Consider the following 10,813-nt stretch of genomic DNA (forward strand, 5'->3'; position numbering starts at 1 on the left):
GTGGCAGGACAGGGAGACGGGGAGGGGGGCAGGGCAGCCCAGTCTGAGCCTGGGAGAGCCTGGGAACCCAAAGGCCCATCATGGAGCTTGGAGGCAGCTAGGCCTGCATGAGACAGAACTTAGAAACACGTGCCTGAGCCAGCAGAGGGCTAGATTTGGGGACGGCACCCCAAGGACGCAGACTCCAGAGAGCATTTCCTGGGAGGCAAACGGAGACCCCTGTCCGGCCAGTCAAGAAACGAGGCCAAGCACCTTGAGGCTAACGGCCAAGTGACTGAGGGTCCCGATTTACCCGCCCTGGAAGCTTCTGGCAAGCGACCTCCACCGCCTTCCCTTCCAGGATGTGCCAGCCTGCAGGCTGCAATGCCGAGAAGGAGAAGGCCAGGCGGTGGTGATGTCAACCAGGGAATTAAGTAAGCAAAGGAGCCGATAACATCACCCCGAAAGGCTTGCTGTGGCCAAGGTGACTCATCGAAGACAGGCCCCACAATCACAGGGTGATTGTTGTTGTGCCCAGTCTGTAGGACTGGGGAGGAAGAAGGGGGCCAGGACAGTTCTTCACCGAGTTCTCTGCTCAGCGGAGAAGTCTCAGAACACAGTGTCCTCCGCCTTCAAAGTTCACTTCTGGCTCAGGAAACAGCCCTCCCTCCCGCTGTTGTGGTCATCTCTGTCGACAGCGTTTGGTGTGTGTTTGTGGGGTGTGTCGGGTGATTTCCCCGCCCGCGTCCCCCTGGGTGCTTCAGGTACTGGAGATTGCTAACAGCAGAACAGTTGCTCCCCACGGCTGGACGACCGTCTGCGGAGACAATACCACCGGATGGCACGCTGCTAACCGTGACCACGTGGCGTCCTCATGGTGGGTACAGCCTGTTCTCCTGCTGCAGGCACCCGTAAAGCGGCCTCCACTCAACACTCCCTCACCCCCTTGGGTATGCTGAGGGGGCCAAAACTGTTGTGTTCTTCCCACCCCCAGGGTTGTCATGAATTGTTGTCCAAGTTGAGAACTGAACAACTCGGGGGGGGGTCACCACTTTATAGTCTGTGTGCCAGACCTCCTGTCTGTACATGCTGGCCCTGCCCTTTCTCTTTTCTAAATTATTTCTCACTCCCCTCTTCCACCTAGAATTATCTATTTAGTTTGCCCTTAATAAGTTCATCTTCACACCAAACTTTCCCCCATACAGCATAAGCATCTTTCTTGACCATCTGACTCCATCCATTCATTCATTCATTCCACACAAAAATTGTTGAGTTTGTGCCAGGTACTGTTCTATGCATGGGAACAAGATAGACCCTCCCTGAGCTCATGGACTCACGTTCTAATTGGGGTAAGGGTGAGGGAACAAGAAATAAATAAAGTGATGCCTAAAACTACAAGGGACAGTAAGTGTCATGAAGAAAAATAAAGCCAGGCCAGGAGGTGGAGGGTGACAGAACCCTTCTTCAGCTAGGACTCTCCAGAAAGACTTCCCGAAGGAGTTGGCCTCTGAATGGAGAGCTGGAGGCAGTGAAGGAAGAAGCCTTCCTGGCAGAGCCCCTTCTGCCAGGCATCCGATGCCAAAAGAAAGTTCCCTAATTCTGCCTGGTTCTGCCAGGAGCCTGGGGCACCGCCTAGGGCACTCACTTCCCAGCGCTGGGTGTCCATTTCCTCCTTGACAAACAAGAGGCCTAGCTGCACTGACTCTGCACGGGCTCCTCCAGCATGAAGTCACTCACCCATAGGCATAAGGAACTTCAGGACAGGAGCCTGCCTTGGAAGGCCAGCTGGGTCACCTACAAGCTGTGTGACCTCAGGCAGGTTACTTAGCCTCTCTGAGCTGTTTCGTTTTTTTTTAAGATTTTTATTTATTTATTTGTCAGAGAGAGAGAGAGAGCACAGGCAGGAGGAGTGGCAGGCAGAAGCAGACTCCCTGCTGAGCAAGGAGCCCAATGTGGGACTCGATCCCATCATGACCTGAACCGAAGGCAGATGCTTAACCTACTGAGACACCCAGGCGTCCCTGAGCTGTTTTCCTTATCCATAAAATATTCACTTCAAGGTATTGTGAAGGATTCAATGAGCTCGTGCATATGAAACCACCTTGTATATAGTAGGTGTTTAATAGTAGCTTCCAGGGCCACACCTGAAGATGTGAGGCGGTGTGGGGGAGTACACAGGTGTTGATGACTGGGTGCCTTTCATTAAAGGAACCTGGAGAGGGCAATGTGGACGCGAAGACACAGGGCTCTGCTGGCTGCCCAGCTGTGTGGAGAGTAGCTGTGGGAGCCCCCGGGCTGGGACCCCACCTCACAGAACCAGGGCCTGAGGTGGGGGGGTGCAGGCAGGGTCATGCACTCCCCACTGACGTCAGTCCGCGGGCGAGGCGGAGCCGGGTGGGGAGCTGTGGTGTGGTGCGGGCCCTTGAACTGTCACACCGCCTCAGCCAGCTTTCAACTTCCTCTAGGGCCCAGGGTGTGCTCAGCCTGTCCTCTCTTCCTTCCTCTTCATTCAAGCCCGGCTCGGGGTGAGCACTGTCTACCCTCAAGCTTCCATCACCATGCCCCCTCGTCAGTTCGCAGGACTCCAGGTTCTTTCCAGCACCCCTCCGCAAGAGCTCCTTCTCGAGGCCTGCCGTGAGCCTGGGTTCCTGGACACCGCTGGGAGCCCCGGAGCAGCAAGTGGGACCTGCCAGCCTTGAGGTGCAGGCAGTAGTGAGAGCTGGCCGTGACTGGCTGCCAGGGCCACGCACTCTTCATCCATGACCTCCTCTGACGTTAATGCCATGACATAGGACCTTTTATCCCCTCTCCTACTCGAGGAGCCTGAGGCCCCGGGGAGTAGGAACTGTGGGTGCTCAGAAAGCAGGGTCAACAGGCATTCCTACTGCAGGAGATGGCCTGAGGGGCACCTTGCAAGGCCAGGGGGCTTGGAGAACAGGCAGGCCGCAGGGGGGCCCTCCTGAGGCTGGGAGGTTGAGGGATTCCCGTCCTACAGATGGCCGCAGGCTGAGGTATGAGCCCCTTCCCCGGGCCCACCCACTGCCTGGCCCTCTGAGTCTCCCACAAACGCCTGGTGGGTCTGGAAGCTGTTGGCTCAGTCTGGGAGGCCAGCCCTGGGCCACAAGCCCTGACCCGGGCGGCTTCTCAGGCGTTCCTGGCTCTGAAGCAGGAAACCATCACAGCCATAGCTAACATTTACTGACAGCTTCCCTGCACAGCAGGTGCTGGGCTAAGCACTTTGCATACATGAACCTATTTCATCTTTACAACAGCTCTGCCAGGGAGGAAACTGGGGCACAGAGAGGTGAAGTGACTTGCCTAAGGTCATGCCGAGCTGACATTCACCCCAGGAGGCCTGGTTCTGGAGGCCACACTCATTTCCCTCCAGGTGGCGATTCCTGGAGCAGCAAAGGCCCTGGCAGGCACTGGGGGGCCATGGCAGTCCAGCCAGCCACTGTGTGCGCCCCAGAGCCCAGGAGCGACACCCCACCGAGGGCTGAATGCGGGCCCCTCCTACAGGGATGTGGTTTTGACAGGAGAAGGCGAAAGAGGGCACAGTTTCCCCCCAAAGGAAAGAACTGGCCAATGTGGCTGCGCGGCCACGCTGGGTGGGCATAAAGCCCTAAAGGGGGCAGCTCAGGTGTGGGGGAGGGAGCTCGCAGCCTCTTCCTCTGCCCCCTCTCCCCAGCTGCAGCAGGGCCTGGTCCAGACCGGTGCACAGTCCCGGGCTGAGACCTAAGAGCAGCCGGGCTGCTGGGTCCACCTGGCCATCCATCTATGCGTGAGTACATGCACGTGCATGTGTGCATAAGCAGGGGGGGACAAGGGGCCTCTGAGTGTGCTTGTTTGCAGGGGAGCCCGTCCCCCACCCCCATCTGCCTCTGCAGCCGCAGAAAACAGGACACTCTGTCTCTAATCTGCACCTCTGGGGCCTCGAAACCACAGCCACGTCAGCGGGTGGTGGGTGGGGGGGGGCCATGGAGGCCGGCTGCGCAGGTGTATGCCAGCATGCATGTGCGGGGCCAGCACGGGGGTGTGGCTCTCTGGCCCAGTGCCCGCCCCCCCAGGAAGGCGGGTGGGGTAGAGGGAGCTGGACCTCCCCCGCCGGGAGGGCACAGAGTCCGGCCCTCTGACCACAGGCCTGCGGGAGGAGCAGCCATTTCTCCCACAGGTTCTCTCTTCTCTCAGCAGCCATGCCAACAAGTACAGCAAATGTCTGTGGAGCTGCTCAGACGGCCCCACAAGGTTCCAGGCGCTTGGGAGACATCGGGGAATGCCACCCCGCTCCCTGCCCTCCTGGGGCCAACATTCTTGGACGGGCCACACAGTAGACAGAATAGACTCTGTTGTATGTAAGGAGGTGGTGGGTGCAATGAGATATCAGGTGGCAGAGCAGGGCCAGGAGACGGTCAGGAGAGTGCGAGGGGGTGTGCGGACGCACACAGGCCACAGTAGTAAATTGGGTGGGCCAAGCAGGCTCCATTGGCAAGATGACAGGTTGACAAATGCTTGGAGAGGGAGAAGCCAAGCAGGGCCTGGGGAAAGGACTAGAGGACAGAGGAAAGGACTAGAACAAAGGCACTCAGGCTGGAGTGCGCATGACCAGGACTGAGGGGAGGGCAGGCTGACCTGGAGGATGGACCGACTGACCCCACGCCTCCAGGCACCTCCTCACCTTGCTCCAAGCAAAGGTCCAGTTTCCAGTGAGTTAAAGAAAAAGGATCCTCTGGTACCTGAGAGGCCAACAGGCTCTCAGAGGAACCAATGTCTGGGGAAGAAGGGGACAGAGAAGGGAAAGGGTTTAGACCAGAAGGAGCCTATGAATGCTCTGGGGCTGGAGCTGGGGAGGAGGCCTGGGGCCTGGGGACTCCTAAAGGGAGAGTGGGGCAAGGAGGCAAAGAGCGGGGCCAAGCTGCCCTGGGACCCACAGGCCTCCCTAAGTGGGGACAAGCCTCTGGGGTCCCAAGGCCCCAACAACGGGCCCCTGGGAGCGCACTGAGAGAATGCAGTGTGGATTTCCAGCCTCCTGGAGGAGGGTCAGCTGACCACCCTCAGGCAGGAAGGAAGCCTGAGGCTGCAACCCCTTTCTGCCCCACCTGCCTCAGCCCACTGGAGGCCACCAGACCTGCCTGCCAGACCCTTCTGAGGTCAGTGTCCCTTCCTCCATTAAAGAAACCCGCAGGGGAGGTGGAGGGAGGGGCCCACTGACCTCAGGAGAGGTAGCTGAAGGGTGACCAAGGGCGGGGTGTGCACACAGGCCCACCCTGCCCTGCAGTCTAGGAAATGGCCTCTAAACCAGCCAGACCACCGCAAAAGACGGGAGGCCAGCCCCTGTGTGGTTCTGACAGATGGGGCAGTGGGAGGTCAGGAATCAGAAAGGGCAAGAGGTGGGCAAGGCCTGTGTCTTTTAGGATGGGAGCAAGTCTGAATGGGTGGAGGGGAGAGAGAACACCTCAAACGCTCACATGTTTGCACACACAGGCACACCTCACGCTCACACACGCTCAGGCCCTGAAGTCCCCTCACATGTAGGTTCTCACAGCCAGGGTCATGCATGTACACCCTCACACAGCCAAAGTAACACTCAGACACTGGGGACATTCACACTCACGTAAGGCATGTGAGCGTGACAAGAGTCACACACAAACTTACACACTCCCATAGACACAGATGGGTTCCCCTGGGCACAGGAAGTACATAGGCCCTCTGGAAACGGGCCTGGGGGGCAGGATGAAGATGTGTCTACAAGACAGAAGGAGAACAGAGGATGGAAGGTGGCAGTGGGTCACAGATGGAGATGAAGGGACAAATAAGAAGACCCAGAGAGGGGTGCCTGGGTGGCTCAGTTGGTTAAGAAATCGACTCCTGATTTTGGCTCAGGTCATGATCTCAGGGTCATGAGATCAAACCCCTTGGTCAGGCTCTGCACTGGGCATGGAGCCTGCTGAAAATTCTCTCTCCCTTTCCCTTTTCCCCACCCCATGCCCTAGCACGCTCTCTCTCTCTTAAAAAAAAAAAAAAAAGACAACCCAGAGGAGGCATGTCACAGACACACCCACACACAGACCACATACACATCCCATTACTAGTCAGCCTCAGACAGATCCCACAGCCTTCCCGCCTGCCCAGGGACACCACTTAGCAGCTGTGTGACATCGCACAAGTCACTCAGAATATTTCCTCTTCTATAAAATGAGAATTTAATAAAACCTGCTTTCCATACTAGATTGATTTACTGAGAGTTGATAGGTAAATCCCGCCTGCTGACATTCAGGAAACCATTCAGAAACCGACCACTTCTCCCATCTCTGCGACGACCATCCTGGCCAGGCCACCATCCCACTGGCCTCCCTCCCCCGGCCTTGCTCCCCACTGCCACCGCTGCCCCCTCCTCCAAACCTGCCCGTGTTTTTATCTCCTCCACAGTAAAAGGCAAAATCCTCCCAAGGGCCCACGAGGAGCGGCCCTCTCGCTCCTGCGGCTCTCAGCTCCAGATACCCGGTGCCCCTGACCGTTCTGCAAACACCCCAGGCCGCCCCCTCCCAGAGCCAATGGCCCTTCCCTCTGCCTGTAATATCCTCATGGCTCCGCCTTCAGGATTGGCTGGAGGACCTGGCCACACAGTGCAGCCGGCCCCTCCTCAGCTCTCTATCCCTTTCTCCCGCTTTCTTCTTCTTAACATCTCTCACCATCCGAACACCAAGTATTTGATGATAACTTTTGTCTCTCTTATCAAAATGTAAACTCCATGGGGACAGGGACTTTTGTGTGTTGTATTCTCTGCACCTAGGGCAGTACCTGGGTCATAGGACTCAAGAGATACTGAATGAATGAACGGATAGATGGAATGAGATAGCAAGGAGGTAAGCGTTTAAAAGTCAAGATTAAAGGGGAGCAGCCAATCCTGAATGTGCTGTCCGCCACGTTCCGACAATTTCAGCCGCAATATTCCTTTATTCTCAAATGACCCTGGGAAGTAAATAGAATTATTCCTGTATTACAGATGAGAAGCCTGAGGAGAAAGCTTTTGACCAATGGTTGTTGAATATTGCCCTCAAAGGTGGCCGCCAGCAGTTCCGCTCATCGCTGTATCAAATACTCCCTTCAAGACTTGGAGTCTGGGGGTGCCTAGCTGGCAGACTCAGTCAGTGAAGCATGTGGTTCTTGATCTCACAAGAGTCTGTTTCCCTCCCCCACCCCCTTGACTCTGAACTGGCCTTGTGACTCGCTTAGGCCAAGAGAATGTGACCAAAGTGATGCTGTGTGGATTTTGACCTAAGCCTGTCTTCACTTAAGAGACCTGGCCCCTGGGTCAGCTACTTTTGCAGAATCCAGAGGAAATGAAAACGTGGGCCTCTTTGTTGAAAAAGTTAAAAAAAAAATCATTAAAGATACTAAAATATAAAGCTCTCCTTTCTTCCAGAGTCTCTCTCTCTCAAGTCATCATGGTGTGTTTTTAAAAATTTTTTATTCAAATTCAATTTAATTAATATGTAGTGTATTAGTAGTTTCAGAGGTAGAGGTCAGTGGTTCATCAGTCTTATAAAATACCCAGTGCTCATACATCACGTGCCTCCTTAATGCCCATCACCCTGTTAGCCCATCCCCCACCCCCTCCCAACATCATAGTGTTTGCTGCTTAATGTTGTTCTAAGAAAAATTAAAAATTGTAAATATTAGCATGAATTTTACTGTTCAACTTTCCACTATTGTCTGTTCCAAATGCAAATGTAAGAGCTTTTACCTCATGTGTGAAATCATGAAAATCAGGCAATTCATGTCCCATGGCTCATATACCCATATATACTTCAGGTTACCAGAACAGTGGAAACACTGCACAAAACTAACTCAGTTTTATTTCTGCTTTTTTTTTAATGTCTTTACTTTTTTTTTTTTTAAGATTTTATTTATTCGACAGAGATAGAGACCCAGCAAGAGAGGGAACACAAGCAGGGGGAGTGGGAGAGGAAGAAGCAGGCTCACAGCGGAGGAGCCTGATGTGGGGCTCGATCCCACAACGCCGGGATCACGCCCTGAGCCGAAGGCAGACGCTTAACCACTGTGCCACCCAGGCGCCCCTAATGTCTTTACTTTTATTTGCATTTATTTTACACTGAATTTATTCCCAGCCATAAGTTTTTATTTCTTCAGTTTCTTCTGGGATAGCTTTTCCTTTCTGGGCAACCTCCTCTCCTACTTTGGGGAGAATCTGCTTTTTCAGTAAGGATCATCTCAACGTGGCAAGGAGAGCTCATGCAGGGGTTTATCTGACCATGAGTTCTTTAAGGTCGGGGGCTTTGTTCACTTGGATGTGCTCCCTGACCAGAAAATCTACATCTAAACCCTTAAGGTCAGCATTACACTTTACATGTTTAAGCACACGCGGCAAAAATTTAGTACTCTTTTTTGGGCTACTGAACCCATGTCCAGCCCCACTGCTGGTGTGAGCAAGCCTGCCAATCCCACCATTTATTTACAGAACAGCACACACGGTTTCTGTAAGTGACATCTTTCATATACTCGATGACTTTTCACAAATGCATATCCAGGTTGGCCTGAGCAGTTTCTCGGGTGTTCTTAAGGGAACACGAAGATTTGACTCTCTCGATTTACATGATTTCGTGATGTTTACTGGGTCAAGCAAATAGCGGACCATTTTCAGAGATCACCTCAGGCTGTTTATGGGAAGAGCTTCTCTTTGTGGCATGCACATATGCTACCAGCATTTTCTACCTTCAGCTTGCTGATGAGTAAGGAAGGACTGGAAGGAAAGGACTCTACACAGGGACAGGGAAGCAAAGCACAGGGTGGACACGCGAATTGTACAGGTCTCCTCAGCTTGTGCAGATGCTCCATTGTCCCATCTGACTTCACTTCCAAAACACAACCCTATGTGGAGAACAAAGGAGCTGTCCCACCAAGCCCAGCCCAAATTTTAGAACTATGAGCAAAGAAACAGTTGCTGACTCAAGCCACTGAGTTTTGTGATGGCTTGTTACACAGCCGCTGTTGATTGATGCAATGGTTGAGATCACACCGTTAGTGTGAGACTAGGCTGTGGTTGAACCCACGTTGGTCTGCTTCTCAAGTCCACATTCCTCTGTGTCCCACCCAGGCTTCCTTACAAATGTTTCATAATGTAACTCCTATTTTTCTCCTTGGAGGGTTTAGGGTTGAGCTGGGGGCGAAGGTTACTTAACCGCAACAAATCAAAATTATTATTAGAGCTTGGAAGAAGCCACATCTGGACTCGATATGGGGAACAGGGGACTGGTGGGTGGGTCAGGACTGAGAACAGGCCCAACCTCTGTCCAGGGTGAGCCTGAGCCCAGTGGGGTGCCTGGACATCTGTTTTCCATCCTGATTCAGTAAATAAAGCTGCTCTCCTCTGCTGACCCTACAGGAAATGGGAGTCAGAAGTTCAGCTGGCCAGGAGTGGACCTCTCCTCTGATAGAAGCCCTCCCACATGCCTGGACAAGATGCAGAATGCAGGGCACAGGCAATTCATCTTGCAGAGAAAGAAAGAAATTCTTAGGTTCTCCCGTGGTCAAGGAATTAGATTTTCCTCATTTAACCAATGGCTGTTGTCCCTGCTGTCAGGTATTAGCATATCAGATTATTATGTCAGGTGTTTATTCTTTTGATCCCATGGTTCATGCACCAGTAAAGATGTTTTCAGTGGCCAGAAACAGAGAATTTCTATGCAGTAGGTTTAGACAATAAGGAGAGTGTACTATCTCACAGAACAAAAAGTCCAGAGGAAGGGTAGCTTTAGCAGAGGTTAATCCTGCAGCTCAACATCATCATCAAGGACTCAGGCTATTTCCCTTTTTCCTTCCCCTCTGCCATTCTCAGCATATTGCCTTGTCCTTGGCTGGCTCTCCTTGTGGTCACAAGATGGCTGCCACTACCCCAGACATCACATTGTCACACAACAATGTCCATAACAGCAAAACAAAACAAGGAAACACCTCATCCTGTGTCCCCTTTTAAGATCAAGGAAAAATTTTTCCCTGAAGTTCCTAAGAGACTGCTCATTGGCCAGAATTGAGCCACATCCCATGCCTGAATCTATTCCAAGCAAGAGGGATGGTTCCACTATTAGTGCCATAGTACTAACCCTGAGTCCAGAAGGAGAAGGACAAACACCTGGAACAAACCTGGGCTCAGGGGGTACTGAGAGGGGGGTGGTGGGAGGAGAAGGGCCAATGGGGAGGCAACCCCAACCATGCCTGAGTGCTGCAGCTCATTTGTTTGGACCTGAATTTTTTTCCTGGTGAGGGAAGAAGAGGGGAGGATTGGTATTTACAAAGTGAGCCAGGTCCCCAGATTCTATTACTTGACCAAACTATCTCACAAAGTACTTACAAGGAGTATATGTTACTCAAAGTACCCACGGGAAGCATATAAAAACTCAGGGATTGAGGAAGAGACATGGGTCCCTAATCGGGGAATCTGCTTAGGTTCTTATGAGCCTCACTGTTGGAGTTAGGGCCAGGTATAAATTCTGACCCTGTCCCCTTCTGCTTTTCTGATCTTGTACCAATTACTTCATTTTTTTTCCATATGTACAATGGGGATAACAATATCCACCCCCAGACTGTTTTATTAACCAATCCACTGTGTGGCATATCCAGAAAGGTCAAAAAATATTGTGGGGAGATGAACCATGGGACCCAGCTTGGCTGCCTCCTCCTACAAAGGCACCCCCTCCCTTCTTGAGCTCATCTCCCTCCTCCCGGCTGCATCCTCAGACTCCAAGCTCTCTGGTCTCACATCCCGACTGCACGGCCCCACCTGACACCTAACACGGGGGTGTTCCATCCACATTCA

General features: G+C 53.0%; 1 long non-coding RNA gene across 1 annotated transcript; it reads left to right on the forward strand.

Annotated features, from left to right (window-relative positions):
• The first annotated feature begins 540 nt into the window (after positions 1 to 540).
• On the forward strand, positions 541 to 7,379 carry LOC117801954. Its single transcript, XR_004624854.1, has 3 exons — positions 541 to 856; positions 2,445 to 2,679; positions 6,983 to 7,379. It is a non-coding gene; the product is annotated as an uncharacterized LOC117801954 (long non-coding RNA).
• The last annotated feature ends 3,434 nt before the right edge of the window (positions 7,380 to 10,813 follow it).

The sequence above is a fragment of the Ailuropoda melanoleuca genome, chromosome 4 (assembly GCF_002007445.2).
Source record: "Ailuropoda melanoleuca isolate Jingjing chromosome 4, ASM200744v2, whole genome shotgun sequence".
NCBI classification, from domain to species: domain Eukaryota; kingdom Metazoa; phylum Chordata; class Mammalia; order Carnivora; family Ursidae; genus Ailuropoda; species Ailuropoda melanoleuca.